The sequence below is a fragment of the Phasianus colchicus genome, chromosome 15 (genome assembly GCF_987193195.1).
Source record: "Phasianus colchicus chromosome 15, bPhaCol1.hap1.1, whole genome shotgun sequence".
Taxonomy (NCBI): Eukaryota; Metazoa; Chordata; class Aves; order Galliformes; family Phasianidae; genus Phasianus; species Phasianus colchicus.
In genome coordinates, this window is record NC_143450.1 from 3,009,784 (window position 1) to 3,026,866 (window position 17,083).

The window sequence follows — 17,083 nt, forward strand, 5'->3', positions numbered from 1 at the left end:
ATTAAACTTGTAACACAAATGAATCCTGCAAGACCATTCCCTCTGCAGTTGGGATACCTCCAACAGAGGTTAGAACCGGTGACATTGCAGAGAAGACAGTGGCCAACAGCTGTCAGCTGCAAATGTTTCTTTGCAAGGGGAAGGTGTGTTACTGTTAACATGAGCAGTGCTTTGTTAAAACCCAAATGCAAAGGGCAGCCCTGGAGTGGGGATTACAGCATTGCCTTTATTTCACTGGCTCTCCTCCTCCACGTTCTGCAGGGTTTGGCTCTCCCATTCCTCTCCCCTTTCTCCTCTCCTTATTTGAAGAACAGAAAGCAAAAAACCAACATTTCCACTGTGTTAATCCTACTGTCCTGAGGATTTACTGGGGTCTCTCAACCCTTGCTGTTATGTTAGTGCTGAAATTCAGTGGTAGGCGGCAGAAGAATAAAAAGTCCCTTCAGTTACTGACGAGGGCCCCAGTGCCCAACAGAAAGGCACCGCAGAGACTTTCAGTGGCTTCTGGGGGCTTACTGAAGCTTCTTACAGTTGGAGCCCCCGCAAAAGCCCTCTCAAAGGGAGCAGAGTCTGAACATTGAGCCTGTTTGGGAGTTCACAGCTGTGTTCATCCCCACTCTGCTGTTGTGCTGCTTTTGATTCCCACTGGTGCTGTGTGAAATGAAAGGATGAAAGAATGAAGGAAGACTCCAGATCTAGTCAGCAGCAAAGGCATCCTAAAGGTGTCCAGGGCCATTTCCCCTCGGTGCAGGGCTGGGGCATCAGCTGGTGATGCTTCTCTCTGTGTCTAGGATAGTTTTTGCATCCTGGAACTTTCTGAGTGCAAGGGAAGAAACAGCATGAATGTGAAGGAGGAAAGGCATAACGGTGGAATGGGAGAGGGGACATTCGAGACTGCTCCTAAAACTCTCATAAGTTGTTTCAGATGCCCAAGTGGATTTGCCCAGCTTCTGCAGCAGCTCCATGTGCTTGGCTCAATGCTGGTAAGGGCTGATCTCCTCTCCTTGGAGACAGGCCCACGCCTTCAGCCTGTCCCACCTCACTCCTCCTCCTCCCCCGCAAAACAGTCATTACTATCTTGATGATCTTTAGGCGGTATTAAACGAGAGGGAGGTTTCCATACAGAAGTCTCGCTGTGATTAATGGATTAAGAGATTTTGTGAAAATTAAAGCCTTTCTTCATACTTCACATTTTTAGCTCTTCAGCTGTTGCTTTTACCCATCTACACCAGCACTGAAATCCTTGTGGGGGGCGAGCAGGAAGGCACTGGGGGGATGCGGGGGAGAAGCCTGGCTTGCTCCATCCCTCTTGCTGATATTTTTCTCTATGAAGACCCAGAGATTTGGCTGTCAGCATCCTCCAGCAGAGTCAGAGTGATGCTGGATGTTCTTTTGCACCAGTTTCCTCAAAGCTTCACTGTGTCAAGCCCCAGGCAGAGCTCACTGCTCACAGCATTTGTGGAGACAAGAAGGCTGTGAGCAGGGCAAATTTATATACAAAACATCCCAGGAGAGGGGGTGTAAATACCTCTGTATTTACATATTTAACATTGTGATTCAGGATGCATGATGAGGAATCGGCACACTCGATGGAAAGTTGAGGCAAAAGAGAGAGGAAATGAAAAAGTATCTGCAAATGGCAGCTCAGATGAGAGACTGGCAGCCTTGAGGGTTTCCAGTAGCAAAAAGGCTTTCAATTACTGCTGCGTGCTGCTGCTCGATAACATCTTCATTTCCCCTGCCACGCTGCTGGCAGGCTGCAGCCAGGACGAATTGGGAAAACAGGTCCTTGCTTCATTGTCGCCTTCTCTCCACTGTGTTCATGCCCAGCTTTTCCCAAAGCCTTGTTGGTACGGGGATATGGAGCTGGGGCCCTAAAAATCCACTGTTGGTCTTGCTGCTGATTTATGGGGCTGTTTGCTTCCCAGGTGCCAGTAGATACTCCCTTGAAGCTCAGACACAAGCAAAGGACATCCTGATGGTGGGGTCTCCCCCATGTCACTTAGCCCGGAGGGAGCCAAACTTCTGAAATCCTAAACAGAGATATTAAGCAGCTTAAGTACCTTAACTCAGCCCTTGTAAGCTGCCTGAGGGGCTGCACTGATTTGCTTTTACATGGCACCATATGGGCTCCCAGGAACTGCCTGGCACAAGTGATGGGCTTCCCCGTGCTCTTTTGTTAGACAGTGCTATTGAACTAAACTTTTCTAACTAAAATTTGACAGGGTGAAAAACTGTCCATTGAGCAGCAGCAAAGTGCAGGTACTGACACAAAGTAAATATCCCCAGGTGACAAGCAGTGAAGTCCCTTGCATGCAGTATGATGGAAAGGAGTTGCAAATGCTGTGCTGGATCACTTCAGAGCATCCAGCACTACGTGTTGGTGAGAAGTAATAATTTTAAGTCCATTTTAGCAGGGGATAACTTCTCATTACAGTTTTCTCTCCTTTAAGCATGCAGCACTGTCAAAGTTTAAAGTCTCCTTGTTTCCACCTAATGGGAAGTGTTTTATTAATTGTTCTAGTGTTAACTCTCAAACCAGTATGTGCTGTGTCCCAGAGACGTCCATCTGTGGGGATGAGGAGGTAGCAGCACTGGTATGGCCCTAGGGACACTGATGCAGCCAAACTGCAACCTGCAGCCCCAGACCTGTTGCAGTAGAACTGGCAGCCATAAAAACTTTATGATTCCTTTGCACCTGTTATGCACCACCCAGGTCCCTTTGCTCTTGTTCCATGCTTTATTCTCCTTTCCACTTATAAATCATGTGTGACTTCATAGGAAATGGGCTGTGAATTGATCAGCTTTGCAGCTTTATCTAATTTAATCAAAACCCAATATAAAATGGAAGAAAGTGAGGGAATCTCAAAAGTCCAGTGGAAAGCCTGTGTGCAACAAACCTCCCTGTTGCGATTAATGACATTGCCACAACTTGTGATGAAATGCTGGGGTCGTCTAGAGCTGTGGTGCTCTGGGAATAACCCGGGCCCTGCTGCAGCCGCAGGGCTGAGCCGTCCCACAGATGCACCCGAGTGGGAGAAGCAGTGTCACAGGCTGACACTTGCTGGGATCGCAGCCCCGGGCTCTGCATCAGCTTGCCCGCAAACCTTCATGCTTCATCTCCAGCACTGGCCCTGCTGGCACAGCTTCCCCAAGAGCAGGGATGGTCTCTCAGCTCATCATGTCCCATTTACCACTCCAGAGCCTCCAAGCGATTGACAGCAAAGCCATTCACCCACCACCTGCAGGCAAGATGAATTTTTTTTGATGGCAAGCAGAATAGCACTTGGGCTGGTGGGGATTGGAGACTGCAGGCAGGGCTTGGCTGATTCTCACAGTGATTTGGAGAGGGTGATGCTGATAAGGCAGAACTGGTCCTGTAGAAGCTGCTGGGTCCCAGCAGTGAGAGCAGAGATGCAGCCTCCAAAATCTCTAATTGGCAGCTCTGGGAGGCAACACTGGCCTCAGCTCCAGTACAAGACAGGAGGAAGAAGAAGACTCAGGCATGTGGGAATATTGTGCCCAGGGGAGGGGAAAAAGAGGAATAAAACATGCAATGTGGGTGAGAAAGAGCATTTCAAAAGAATGCAGGACAGCCCTGCAGCTGTGATGCCATCCACTCAAGTCTGTCCTTTCCAGATACATCTGCACTAAAGAAATAGCCTGCACTGCACTCAGGCTGGGTCACAACTCACTTCTTGCGTTGTAAACATGCATTTCATCATCTCAGTGTGGAAACTACCTGGCCATGGCTATTATCAGAGCTATGGGAGGCAAAGGAGCACTGTGCCAGAGCTGCAGTTCTTTACACAATTACACCAGTGGAACCTGAATTTAATTTTAATTAATTTATTTATTTTGGAGCCATGGCAAGAAACAAGAGGATAAAGGAAAGGAAGGGAGGAAAGGTTAGAGAGGAACAGTGTTTGGGACAACAAATCCACCTATTTTGGTGCAAGTGTAGAATGCAAAGCCCAGACCTGACATCTGGAAACTCAACAGAAGTTGTCTTCATCCTGCTGAGTTTGCTCATTGTCCAGGAGGACAACACATTTCATCATTTCATGCTTCATGGTTCTCCTCTCCAGCCTCAGCCCTGGGAACTGCTTGTCTGCAGTGCCAGGACACCCCAACACCACTATCCATGTGCCAGTTTGGGAAACAGCTGTGAGTGCTGAGCTCCACACAGGCTGAGTGTGAAATCTTGCCCAAACACCAAGCCATTATTCCACAGCCATTATCCCTCCTTATATGTTCTGCGTGCTCATTGCTCACTGGGCTTCTGGTGAGCGCATGGTGCAGTTTATGACCTTGGCTTTGTTTCAGAAAAAAAAAAAAAAAGTAATACAAAACCCCCCTGGATTGCTTTTTGGAAATACAATAGGAGTCAATAGGAGAGTGGCTCCAGCAGAGCACACAGCAGTCCTGAGTAAAAAACCCACATGTGTTTCTCTGAAGGAATCTGTGACCAGGTGATCCTAGTTACCCTTTGTCCCTCAGCACTATCCTCACCTCCAGCCCCAGTTGTGGGACAGCCCCAAAGCTGTGCCCGCTGGCTCTGCTCCAGCACAGTGTGAGAGCATCGTGCCCATCCCCACCCCATCAGTGAAACTTGCAGAAATCAAGACATTATGGTCAGCAACAAAGGCAAGGAAAACTTTTACCGATTCAGCTTCTCTTTTATTCGACTCCCTGGAGCAAAATCCTGAGCATGCGCTTGAAGCCAAGCAGCAGAAAACAAAGCCTGCCTTTAGCAGAAGGTGTTTAAACACAAGGAATCAATTGCATTAAGTGCAAATTCATCGGCTGACACCAGCATCTGGGGGCAGAGTGGCTGCTCACTGCAGTGTGTGATGCTTCGGGCTGCAGGGAGCAGTGGCTCTGTGTTTGTTAGTGCTCTAGGCCAGTAACGGTGTCCAGATACGGCTGAAGACTGATGGATTAATGCTGCCTCCCACCAGTGCAGCCCGTGATCCATCAATTACCTATCTGCTTAGTCCTTTTCTCCATCCTTTTACAATCTAAATAGTGCATTTTATAGTCACTGCTAAGTGATGTGATCAACATCAATTACCTACTAAAAGAGAATCAAGTCCCGATTTAAAATTAAGTGTCGCATTTTGCCATGTTCTTTATATGTAGCCAACAGAATAATTGCAGTGACATAAAAACTAATTACACAATTCCACAATTAGGCCTCCCTCCTAGCGCTGTGATTGCCTTTAAGTACATTGATAAAAAATTATTCCCAGCCCCAAATTATTCTCTCACACCCATCTTCTGGAAGAACCCTCTATCCCATCAGATCAAACAGGCATTGTTGAAGAACTCAGTCTTGAAATGCAAAAGATAATGCATGCAGAGCGTGTTTCTTAAATCTCTTTGATGTGTGAGTGATTTCAGAGGAGGGGATTAGGCTGGTATTGCCCGCGGATGCAGCACACTTCTCTCTGGACCAAGCATCTGAGTGAGACTTCACAGGCTGCCTGGGGCTGGCATCCGATGCCGTCCCACTGAGATCAGTGGCACAGGCTCCCACCTTTCACTGCAGCTCCCAAGCACCCAGAAGAGGCTGTGGGTCTACAGCAGCCATGGGCATGCCCCAGAGGGTTCAATTCTGCTCCACCATCATGGCTCAGCTCCTCCCATAGGGGCTAGGCCCACAGCCCAGCTCAGCTCAGCCGCCCCCAAGGCAGCAGTCACTGCAGCTCTCCCTTCCCTGAAAGCTGGAGGATGTTGGGATTCATATTTTATGCCAGATCCATCTTTCAGGGAGAAGGAGGATTTCATTCTCAATGCTACAAAAGATTTCCAATAAAACCCCAATAAACAGGAGACCTGAGGCGGAGCTTACGCAAAGAAGCTCTTTGCCTCCTGCTGGTGTTCCTTCAACACCCGCTGCCTGAATCTTATTTTTAATTTACTATCTGCAACAGAGCAATTACAACCTGCAGCCAAGGTTCTTTGCTGCCCGAGGATGGAGCACAGAATTCCCTTGGGCTGTGCTGGACAGACGGATGAACCCCGTGTCACACCTCCATATCAGGGCAGGGTGTTCTTAGCAGTCACCAGAAAAAGGGTCAGCAGCCATAGCAGTTTGCAACCCACCATCCCACTGGATGCTGCTCTCACTCTGGCTTATCCCTGGTTCTGGAACTCCCAGCCAGTGTCTGCGGGAGGACTTCAGCCCAGAGGGGTCAGGTCCTGCCCAGAGCTGGTGGGAGCACTGCTTGGTGGAACAGGAGATGGGAGAAAAGGGCTGCAGCACCTGGTGCTTCAGCTCTGCGCATTCAGACACCAGAAGCTGCGCCTTGCCAAAAATCTGGCAAAAAAAACCCATCACGTACCTGAAAAATCATGGCACTGAAACCCAGTAAATCTGTGAGGCACTTCGGATAGGCTTAGTGGCCTTCGATTCTGAATCTGAGGTGTTTATATCCGACCTGGAGAGATTGAAAACATTTCATTTACTTTGAACTAACGCCGAGACTTTCCTACAATCAATCACTTGCTCCTGGAGGCACACAGAACACACGAGGTGTGAGAGAGGAGGACTGAATTCTCACCTATGGCAGCACTTGGTGCTGTGCCTGCCAGAGCTCTCATCACTGCTGATGGCTGAGGGGTAACACCACCCGTGGGTGAAGCTGTTTGCTGATGGCCACAGCTTGCTGCTCTGTCCTCCATTACACTGTGCAGTCAGTGACCTCCTGCCTTCCTTTGGGGAGATGCCAGGTGCCAAGCCTGAGATTAACACCCTTCATTCTCCCTTGGCGTCTACCTCAACGTGGCTGAGGAGTGCAGGAGGCAGAACCACGGCAAAGGGCAGACCCACGGCAGGTCATGAAACCAGCAGCCCAGGGGAACTCTTGCAGCACTCTTTTGGCCCTTTTCACTCTCCTGTCAGCAGTGGACGCGCGGGCCCTCGGGCAGTGACGCGTCCCCTAGCCATGCCGCAGGGAAGCGACGATCAAGGAGCAAATCTGCCTCTCTCCCTGACTTCTACTGCTTATGTGACTTTAACTGGGCTGACGACCGCCTCTAGAAGCACTACGCTCGCACACAGCCACAAACGGAGGGCGGAAGGCGGAGTCTCTACAGTGCAGCCGCCCCTCAGCCGTGTTCCCGCCCCTCAGCCATGTTCCCGCCTTTCAGCCGTGTTCCCGCCCTCGGCCTGGCGGCGCGTGCGCAGTGCGGAGCGGTGAGTGGGGGGGTGCGGGGTCTGTGCGGGCCGTCCCGCGGGGCTCGGTTGTCCCGGGAGTGGATTCGTTCCGCTCCGAGGCAGTGAGGGCCGGCTCTGCGGTTCTATAAAGGAGCCTGTCGGACGAAGGCGGCCTCTTGTTTTGTAGAAGCAGCCGAAAAAAGGCCACGCAGAGCGCTGTGGGAGAGCTGGGTTGTGGCCGCAGCCCTCGTGCCCTCATGGCGGCGGAGTTCGGCCGTCCGCGCACGCGGGCTCCGCTCGGGAGGTTTCGTTCCGAGCGCAGCGAGCTGCGGGGCTGGGCTGCGGCTCTGCACTTGTGTGGAACTTACACGGGGCTGTCGGCCCGCGCGGGGCTCTGCGCGCACTGCTTGGGGCGCTGCCGTGCAGCTTCGGCTGTGTGTGACGAGCGGTCGTGGCTGGGCCTGCCTTACAGCCGGCCCGGGAGCAGACAGTTGATCGGTTTAATCACTCCGCTGTGGTGAAGCTGAGGCGAGGAGCGGGCGGTGCTCTGTCATCTGCCCCAACACTGCTGCAGCCCTCCTGCTCGCTGTGGGTCCATCTCTGCTCTAGGGGTAGTGCTGGCAAGGGCTGGGCTTCGTGCTTTCTCTTTCCTCAGCCTTTACAATGGCCAGGCTGGCTTGCATTCTGAGCCACCTGCAGGGCGATGCTGTGGTGGAAGCGCCCCAAATATTGTCCCAGAGACCTCTGCCAAGCACCAAGTGCAGCTGGAGGAGGTAGTCTGCAGGTTCCTTCAGCACGGCTGCGTTTTTGCAGACTTGAAGGGACACAGATATTTTCCTGTTACACAAATCAGCTGGAAACAGGCGATTCCTGCTGTCTTCAGCACTGCCCTTGGCCTGCAGAGTGGGTCCCCATGCCTCAAAGGAAGCTGGTTTGGTTCTGCCACTGCCATCTCCTTTCTCACTGTTGAGAATTTCTTTAGCGTGAGCAACAAAACGCTTCACAACCTTTCCGTGGCCCCTGAGCCCTTCCTCTCTCTGTTCTTACCTTGCAAGGACGTGGAGGACTGATAAAATACTGACGTGGTCAAGCTCTGCAGATGTGACTGAAACGTATCAACTCTACCTTGAGAGTATACAAGGCAGTGGGTTATTGCATTAAATTTAAAGATAGCAGTCAGCTGTTCTGTGTGCTGATCCTCTCCGCTACTGACTGTGGCTTTCATAACCCACCTCAGCTCTGTTACCGCTCAGGTTTCCCCTCTGAGAAATAATATTTAACTTTCGCTCCTAGAGTAGATGAATCAGCTTTAATTAAGATTTGTCGAGCACTTTGTTGATAAGCTCCCTATAAAGCTGGTTATTATTTATTATTAACACACAGATATTCTTGGCGCCTGAGATGTGTAATGCCACAACACGGGATCCTCTGGGAAACAGCCATGTGGAAAGAGACAGCGTGGGTTAAAGGCTTTGTCAAATCTTCTGGCTGCGGTTCGTGAGGCAGCGTGCTCCCAAAGCTCTGATCCGAGAAAAAAAAGTCCTCTTTGAGTTACTGTGGAATCTTAAATGTTCCTTGAAGTGACGTTCTAGTTCTGCGAAGGACTTGTAGATCTTCCGCCACTTGCTGGATTGCTGATAGAGCCCTGGGTCAGGGCTGTGCTGAGTTTGATGCAGCTGTGTGTGTACTGTCAGCTGCAGGGGCACAGCTGCTCTGTGAAGTACCTTGACACAGTGAGCCCTTAGATCCTTGCAATGCTTTTGGTAGTGATTGCTGCTGATTCCTTTGGAGTGATAGGGAGCTGAGCTAGTTGAGGACCCTGACAAGCCGCAGCCTGTGGCACAGGTTGGCTTGGTGGCAAGTTGAGCTGGAGGTTGAGCTGGAGAGCTCCATTTATGAAGGGTAACAAAGGTATGAATTGGAATGGGTACGGCTGTGCTTGTTGCTGTGTGGGTGCCCTTTCAGCAGTGTGAGCAGCTCTATTGTATTTTTGGGAAGAGAAGGCTGTTAATTTAGCTCTTAAATGTCACTGCTGTAGTGGTGTAGGAGTGGCCAGATGGAGGATGCTAAAATAAAATATTGGGCTGGAAAAGCCGCCTTGTCTATACCCCTGTCTTGAGGCCAGCAAGAGATGCTCAGAGTGATGCCCAGACCAGGTCTCACAGGGCACTGCTCGGTGCCCTAGGGGCTTCCATGTCCCCAGCTGTGGGTCTTGTGCCCTCACAGTCAGGGTGAGCTGTGATCTGCTGCTGCCCAGCTCTCCTTGCCAGCTTGCTCTGTCTTGCCTTTAGCAAACAGGGAGACCAAACTGATTGTTGTCCTTTTAAGCAGCTGTTGGTGCTGAGAGCTGATAACAAGTCTGGAGGGCAGCAGGAATGGGGAAAACCCTTCAACACTTCCTTCAGGCTGCATGTGTTGTACCAGTGACTGCTCCTGTTGTGGCTCAGCCCTGGTAGTTTGTGACTTCCTAAGAGTGATACCAACATCCAGTGTGGTCTTCCTGCTCTACTCCCCCCTGCTTAGTAATTCTCTTTCTGGTCCTAGGGAATTATGAATGTTATGCAATTAAATCTTAGACTGATTTCTAGCTCTTTGCACTTGGAGCTGTGGTGCCACAACATTGACACATTGCATTTTCAGTCTAGTCCCTGATTTTCTTTAGCATTACTTCTGTCTGGAGTTTTCCCTCATGCTGTATTTGTGTATCTGATCTCTGTTTTTGCTGTTTTCAAGGGTAGTTCTTTGCTTTGTTTTTACTGCTTTTCTTTTTATTGATCTGTAGGTATTTTTGGAACTTTCCTCCAAGTTTATCAATTCTGATCATGACCTCTAGAGTGCTTCAAGCTCTTAACTGCTGGGAACCCTTTCAGCTTTTATAAAAGTACTTTCTCTTTCATTGTGCAGGCCATGAATGAAAAGGATGAATAGAATCAAACCTGGACAAAAGTCTGAGGGCCACTCCGTGACATTTTCTCCCCTTGCAACAAGGAATCATTGATAGCTACCCCTGGGGTGCATGCGTGGGTGAGTCACTTTGTTGTCCTTCTCTATCCAGTGCTCTGCCTCATGGAGGTGGGCTCACCTAGTCTGAATTCTCCTGAGTTCCTTTAGAGTGATGGATCTGAGAAAAGACTGCTTTAACTGCTGTGTGCTGGCTGGGGATGTGATGGGCCGTTCTCTAGAGTGGTAATTGTGCCTTGTTTCTGAAGGTGCTGTGTTTTGCAAGTTGAACTTCTCAATAGGACTAACTTAGCCTGTCCCTGAGCAATCCTCAGTTCCCCAGCCCAGCTCCTCTGCTGACAGCTACCAAGGAGCAAGTGTTCCTTCCTGGGGCCAGGTGCAGTATGTATGCCCAGTGGGCACCTCCTGCATGGCGGGTCTTACCATGAGTTGCTCAGAGGGTGGGGATGGGAAGAAATGGCCAGCTGCTGAGATGAACTTCCTTGGAGAAGCAGCACACAAAGCATAGAAACCTCTCTGCTTTGGTTGCAGAGGGATGCACACTGGGGAATTTGTGTCTGAAGTGCATTGCTGTATTTTCTTTGTAAATCTGTCCATAGTGAAAGTTAGCCTTGTCTGTATGTAAAATACATTTTTCTTCTCATGCAGTTCTAAGAAAGTTCCTCGTATGGTTACTCGACCCTGGAATAAAACTGGCTTGCTGTGGGTTAATTAATTATAATAATTTTTTTATTCCTGAATGGTGTTTTCCTGTGGGAGCAGTTGCAGAATACCTCATTCCAGCAGAGCTCTGCTTGTCATCTTCTCAGTATGAACTATGCTTAAGGAAGAGGTGTTGCTTTGACCAATGAAATCCATTTAACTAGGGAGAACGTCACTGTCCAAACAGGGCTGGCTCCAGCTGCCTGAATTTGGTCAGTACTGAGCTGCGGTCTTCAGCTTTTTGAAGATTAAGAGGCTGATCCTCTTCAGAAGTGCACTTCCATCCATTTATAGTCTTTCTGTGCACATCTGTGTAGCTGTAGGTGAAACTTGGCCCCAGCAAATTCAGGGCCAGTTCCTGTGTGTTCTACCTATTCTGCCTCTCAAGGCTTGTAGCTGGAGGTACTAGGCCATTGTTGTTACCTCCCTCAGTGCCTCGAGGCCGTCATCAGCATAGCAGAGGAGCTGTATCCTGTTCTCCTTTATTGCTCCACAACTGATATCAGTGCTCTGACCTAATTATAGTCCCAGGGAGGAAAATTCAGCTTCCCTACAGCATTCCTGCAATTTCTGCTGTAGTTTCCCTCACTTCTCTCAGGGTGGCTGTGCTGCAGCTGTGAAAAGGTTGTGTTCCACACTGGGTACAGCTAAATTTCAGTGGTTGGTAAATGGTAACCTGAGTCCAGGTTTTAAAGCCCTCTGGGCTTCCTGTGATGCAAGAAGCTATGTTTTGTCCTGAATGTGGGTTTGCTGATAATTCTGTAGGATTTTCAGTGGATAAGAGACCTGCTTATGCTGGTTCTCTGCACAGTCAGAATCTCTGCCAAATAATTCAAAGGCCTGCTGCAGAGGGGGAAGAGGAAGATGGACGGGCATTATAAAAACCTGTGGGTCACTGGAATAAGTGGGAAGAAGGTACATACTTATGTTGATCTGAAAGACATGCTAAGCCAGGTGTATATCTTTATGTCCCTAAGGAAAAGCCTTTTTTTTTTTTTTAAGCAGCTGCCTATTTAAAACCGAAACAGTTGCTTTAATGAGAGTTTTTAAGGGTTTAACTGTTAATTTTAGAATTTTTTATTTCAAGCATGCTTTCACGAAATTAACTTTTTCAACATAGAACATGTTTATGTCTTCTGTGTTGGTGCTCATTTGCAAGAAATCTAGTGCAATTATTTCTTATGTACCAGTTAAATCTATCAGCCAACAGATGTCAAGAGTAGCAAAAATGCTATAATAATATTATGGTCTAATAATAGTTATAATGATTCTAATTACCTGGCATAGCTTTTGAGAGAGGCAGACGTGGAAATTAGTGCAAATGAAATGTTTAAGGAGAAAATGGGCACTTCTGCAGATGTTTGGGCTGCACCCCCTCCTCCCTATCAGACACCCCATTCCTTTCCTTTCCTCACACAAATAAGAATAGCAATATGGTCTGCTTTAAGTGTTAAAACTTCGTTCTCATTACAGTCAGAGATGGAGAACAGGGTTGGTGAGCAGTAGATGAGCAGGTTTCTTGAAATAGCTTGTGGATGGGAAGCCCGGTCATTTTTAACCTTGTGCTGCAGTCTAGCCTTGCTTTCCTGCTGCCTGATGATTGCAGTGCACACAGATTGATCTCGCCTTGGGAAGGTTGGGGGAGGCTCAGCAGTCTTCATCTTTTATGCAAGCTGGTTGTGCTGCTTTTAAGTGTCAGGGAGGCTTTGACTCAGTCTGAGAAGCACAAAGCCAGACCCTGCTTGCCTTGGTGCTGCCATGCAGCTTTTGTGCTGGCTGCTGTTAGGAAAGGGGGGCTGGGAGGAGTGCAGGTGATTGGGCATGAGTGCTCACTCACTGCTGATGAGGGAAGGGAAGGGGCACAACAGCAGGTAGGGGACAGCCATGTTGTTGGCAGGTTTGGTGCTGCTTTGCCTCTGGCAGCTTGGGCCTGTGTGGGCCATAGCAGAGACTCTGTCCTCCGTACAGGAGGGGTGCTTTGTGCACCAGTTCTTCTGTGCAACTCCTGATTCACCTCCCCTGCTGTATGTTTCCTTTAGGAAGGATCCTGGACTGCTTCTTCATACACTTAGGTGTTTTTTGCCCATCGTTGCTTTGTGCTGTGTGTCTTAGGGGCTCAATGCATAATGAATTGCTTCTTGCCACAGCTGCTTGTTTTAATTCTGCAGAGTGATGTTGGAGAGGAGTCCATGATTCGTGGGGAAGGATCCCACAGAGGAAGCCCAGGATAGGCTGGAAAGTTGACAGCTTTCATGGTTATATGGCAAGCTGAACTTTTTGCCTCTAAATATGACATTCAGCATGCTGATAAGTCAGCAGGACTACTGGGAATTCAACTGTTGGTTGCTGATCCCCAGCAAGAGCAGCAGCTGTGAATCTTCCGTCATCTTCCTGTAAAAGGACAGATCCAGATGTGCCCTCACAGGGTTTTCTTTTCTCTTTCTTATAGGCTGGCATGCTCTGCTTCTCAAAAAAGTGAGCATCTCACACACTTGGCTCCTTCAGCCCACCTTTCTCATGGGCTGGTACTGGAGAAGGCTCTGCCACCCCCAGTCTTTTCTTGGGGAAGGTTTGCCTTTGTGCTGAGATTTGTACTGCTATCGGCTCCTTCTGTGTGTGAGCTGGTGTATTGCCATGGAGATGGGAGCTGCAGGGTGCAGCCTTTCCCAGACTTGTGTGAAAGAGGATGCAGTCTTGGGCTACCCTTGTTTAAAGAAAATTATTTCTCAGAGTAAATAGTTTGTCTAAGAACAGTTGGCATTGCCCCAGATGCTATTAAGGAAAAGACAAATCTCGGATCTCCTCAAGCCTGAGCTGTAAAGCTCATGCAATATTCACTTGCTGCTTTGCTTCTCTCAACATCAGACATTGCTCCTCTGACTGACGCTGACTCATTAACCTGTCTGTGCTTTCACCCTAAGAAACCAAAGCTCCCTTTTTTTTTTTTTCCATGTAAATGTTAGCACAGTATATCTTGTGCTGTCTGCCACAAGAGTGCTTTTCTACATCCCTTTTCTCAGTTTGTTGAGAGTTTGTAACTTCATTGGTCTGAGTCCTCTGGCCTGGTTTCTGAAGGACACATGGGGGCACTGACCTCCTCTCGGCCATTCCTCCCACTCCCTCCTGGTGTGTTTTTCAGCACTGGCCAGTTTCAGGCCACCAAGGAGCTGTCAGAGGTGCAGAGTTCGCCCATATTTGATGAAAATGGACATCCTTCTCAGTACAGGGGTTGTGTGGATTCGCCTCCTATGGGCACCAGAAGCCTGGGAGGGAGAGTGAGCAGGCCCCACGTGTTCTCCAGAGATGGGAAAGCACCAGCAGAGACCTCACTGCACTGCTAGGAAACAGCAGCTGGCTGCTTGTGGCAGAGATGTAAGTGACCCTTTATTAAGCCTATGTGCACGGTTTGATCTTCGCAGCTGAGTTAAACATTCTCAAGTTGAACTTCTATTGCTTTACCACTATTTTCATGCATATTTGGCACTCTGGCTTCATGCTTATCAACCTGTGTGACAAGAGCTTGTGGGAGAACACTCTTCACTTTCCACTGCTGTTGCCGTTGCCCTCCCCCTCCCCGGCTTCCCTGCTCCTTGCAGTACTGGTGCTGGGTCTCTCCTGAATGCAAAAGAGCACAGGCACCTCCGGGCTTGTCCAACTGTGCCAGCACACGCCAAGTGCTGGATGAGCTTTTGCTGACTTCCTGGGGGCTTGGGGATGCTGCCCTTTCTGCTCGCCTGGCGCTGGCATATGCTTGCTTTGCTTGGCTTCTGGTACGTGGAGAACCTTCTCAGCAAGGTCTGGAGGAGCCCTCTGGCACCTCTCTGCCTCATTGCCTCCACATCTCATCTCAGTTTTCATCTGTAAACATCTCTTTGCCCTTGCTAAACATTGTGTCTCAATTTCTCTCTGCAAGAGTATTATTTAATTTGTAAATGTTTTAGGACGCTACTTGAAAGATATGATATGAAGCTGTATTTCATTTAGTGTAATGATCCACTAATGCAGGCATATTTCAAAGGCAGGCTAAGCTGTACTGTGGGGTTTAATTAAATTTTATTTTTCAAGTAAGCATCAATAGCTAGACAATAACAAATAGTGGACAGTACACATACAAAATGAATTCACTCCGTTTTCATTCCCGAGACCATGGCAGTGGAAATGCACAGCCCTAAAAATGCACTTGGCCAGCTCACCATTTCTACTGTAGAGTGGTTACTTTTGGAGGACTTTTTTCCGAGTAGTTTGTCTTATGTTTCTTGATCTCTTCCTGCCCACCATATCAACCCTGTTACACTGTTTGCAATTTCCAGTGGCAGCCTTGCGTGAGTTAGATTCTTCTGGAAGCTCTGAGCATAGAAAGTTTTGAATATGCTGCTGTTCCTTTAATGCGTGATGGCTTGTAGCGATGTGTCCTTGTCAGGGTTAAGAGCTGAAGAGTGAGGTGCAAGGCTTGTGGTCCCTCAGTGGAAGTGCTTGTCTGCGGTGGCAGTGGGGTTGTTGGGTCTGCGTTGTTGCATCCACATCAGGAATAAGCAAGTGGCTTTGCTTTAGTGCACTGCTTTCCTTTTCTTCCGATGAGCACGGAGTAATCAAGTGCAAAATGTGTGCAGAGAAGCTTGCAAAGTCTGTTGAAAGTCAGCAGGAGTCTGCTGGAAATCGTAATGGCACTCACAAGTGTGGCACTTTTACAAGTTCTGTAGGGGTAAAGCAATTCACTGGTGATGTTGTAAATGAGTTCCTTTGTTTGGGTTTTTGCAGAGCATCGCTTTGGGAGAGAGTGAGATTGCTGTCTGAAGCAGCTTTGAGTCCTCGCTGGTTTTCTGGTGGCTTGCCTGGTTTTTGTTCTCTTTATTGTTCAGAAAATTTTCCATTGTTTAAAAACATAATCAGAACTTGCTGAGAAAATCAGTGCGGGTGCCCTGGAGCTCCTCAGCACTGTGTCCATTTGATTTCTCACTGAAATCCGCTCAAGTCAGAATGCTGAAAATAAGTAAACTTCTCAGAGGAGGACCTCCTGCCCTCTGTTCAGAGCTGGGAGTTGGAGTTGTGCTATGGATTTCCACCTGAAGCTTTGCCTGCTGCTCGAGCATCTCCTCTGAGGTGGGTAGGTGCACACTGAGGGAGGTCTGTGCCCGTCCTGTGCTTGTTGGAAAGCGGAGTGTGAAGTCTGAGGGAGATGGCAGGAGCCTGGCTTTGCATCTCTGCAGCTGTAGCTGCCTGCAAAGCATCACTGGGAATGACAGCCTTGCGTCTGCTAACCACCTCCTCCAGCATATTTTGGTGTAACACTTGCAGTGTTATGGCAGTAGTCTGCGTGTTCTGCTGCTTGCTGGAAGTGAGCACCGTGAGCACTTCACAGTTCTTCTCTGCACGTGCCAGCTGACTGTGCTTGTGCTGGGCGAGGTGCTCGCAGGAAGCAGCAAAGCTGGCAAGACACGGACTTGTCCTGCACTTGATGCCAGTCCCTGTGGCTGGAGAGAAATCCCAATATGCATCAAACAGCATCTAGATGTGACTTGTCATGAAACATCAGGTGCTCTTTAAATAAATGCTGGAAAAAAATAGCTGCTGAGGTTTGTGCTGGTGCTCCCAATACTGAGGGAAGTGCCCCATGCCTGCCTGCCTTGTATTTCCCATGTTCTTTGCTCTAGGCTTGCCAGTTTGTTCTTTTCTGATTTTTTTTTTTTTGTTTTTTTTGTTTATGTGTAGTGTCAGTCAAGGCTCTATTGTAAGATTTTGGGACAGACATTGCTTTCTGGTGACTGGAGGCAGTGTCTCCTACTTCTCTCATCTTTCCTTTAGATCTCTTACCTTTCTCCCATTCGCTCTCACTTTGAAATAAACCAGCCTCCTTTGTGGGTTATAAAGCTTTCTGTCCACCTCAGGCCTCCTCCTTCAGACAGACTTTTCTGGGGCCAGTGTTCTGTGCAGCAGGAGAGATTTTTCTGGTTGTGGTTGGTTTCAGATGGGTAACACCACTTGAAGCCCGGTGGCATGGAACTTCTGGAGCTGCCAGATGAGTCCTGGGCTGGGGAATTTGCCCTCTTACAGCTCTCAGGGCTGGTGTTTGCAGGGGCAGATGGGTGATTAGGATTTCTGTGGTCTGCTGTAGCCATGCTGAGGCTGTGCTGGCTGGCCATGGGACCTGAACAGCCTTTAGTGGCTGAAGTGGGAGCTCACCAGTGTGCCCTCGGAGAGCTCAGGGATGGAGCTGCTGAGCTGGGATTGGAGTGGGACCTCTTGTGCCAATTTTGACAC

General features: G+C 48.9%; 1 protein-coding gene across 2 annotated transcripts in view; it reads left to right on the top strand.

Annotated features, from left to right (window-relative positions):
• The first annotated feature begins 7,073 nt into the window (after window positions 1-7,073).
• SIL1 (SIL1 nucleotide exchange factor) overlaps window positions 7,074-17,083 on the top strand; it is a 91,451-nt gene continuing 81,441 nt past the window's right edge. The window contains exons 1-2 of one of the 2 annotated variants that reach the window (XM_031597995.2): window positions 7,074-7,201; window positions 10,067-10,186. The gene's annotated coding sequence lies outside the window, so the exon portion shown is untranslated. The remainder of the gene's footprint in view (window positions 7,202-10,066; window positions 10,187-17,083) is intronic. The other variant, XM_031597996.2, reaches the window with a different exon arrangement.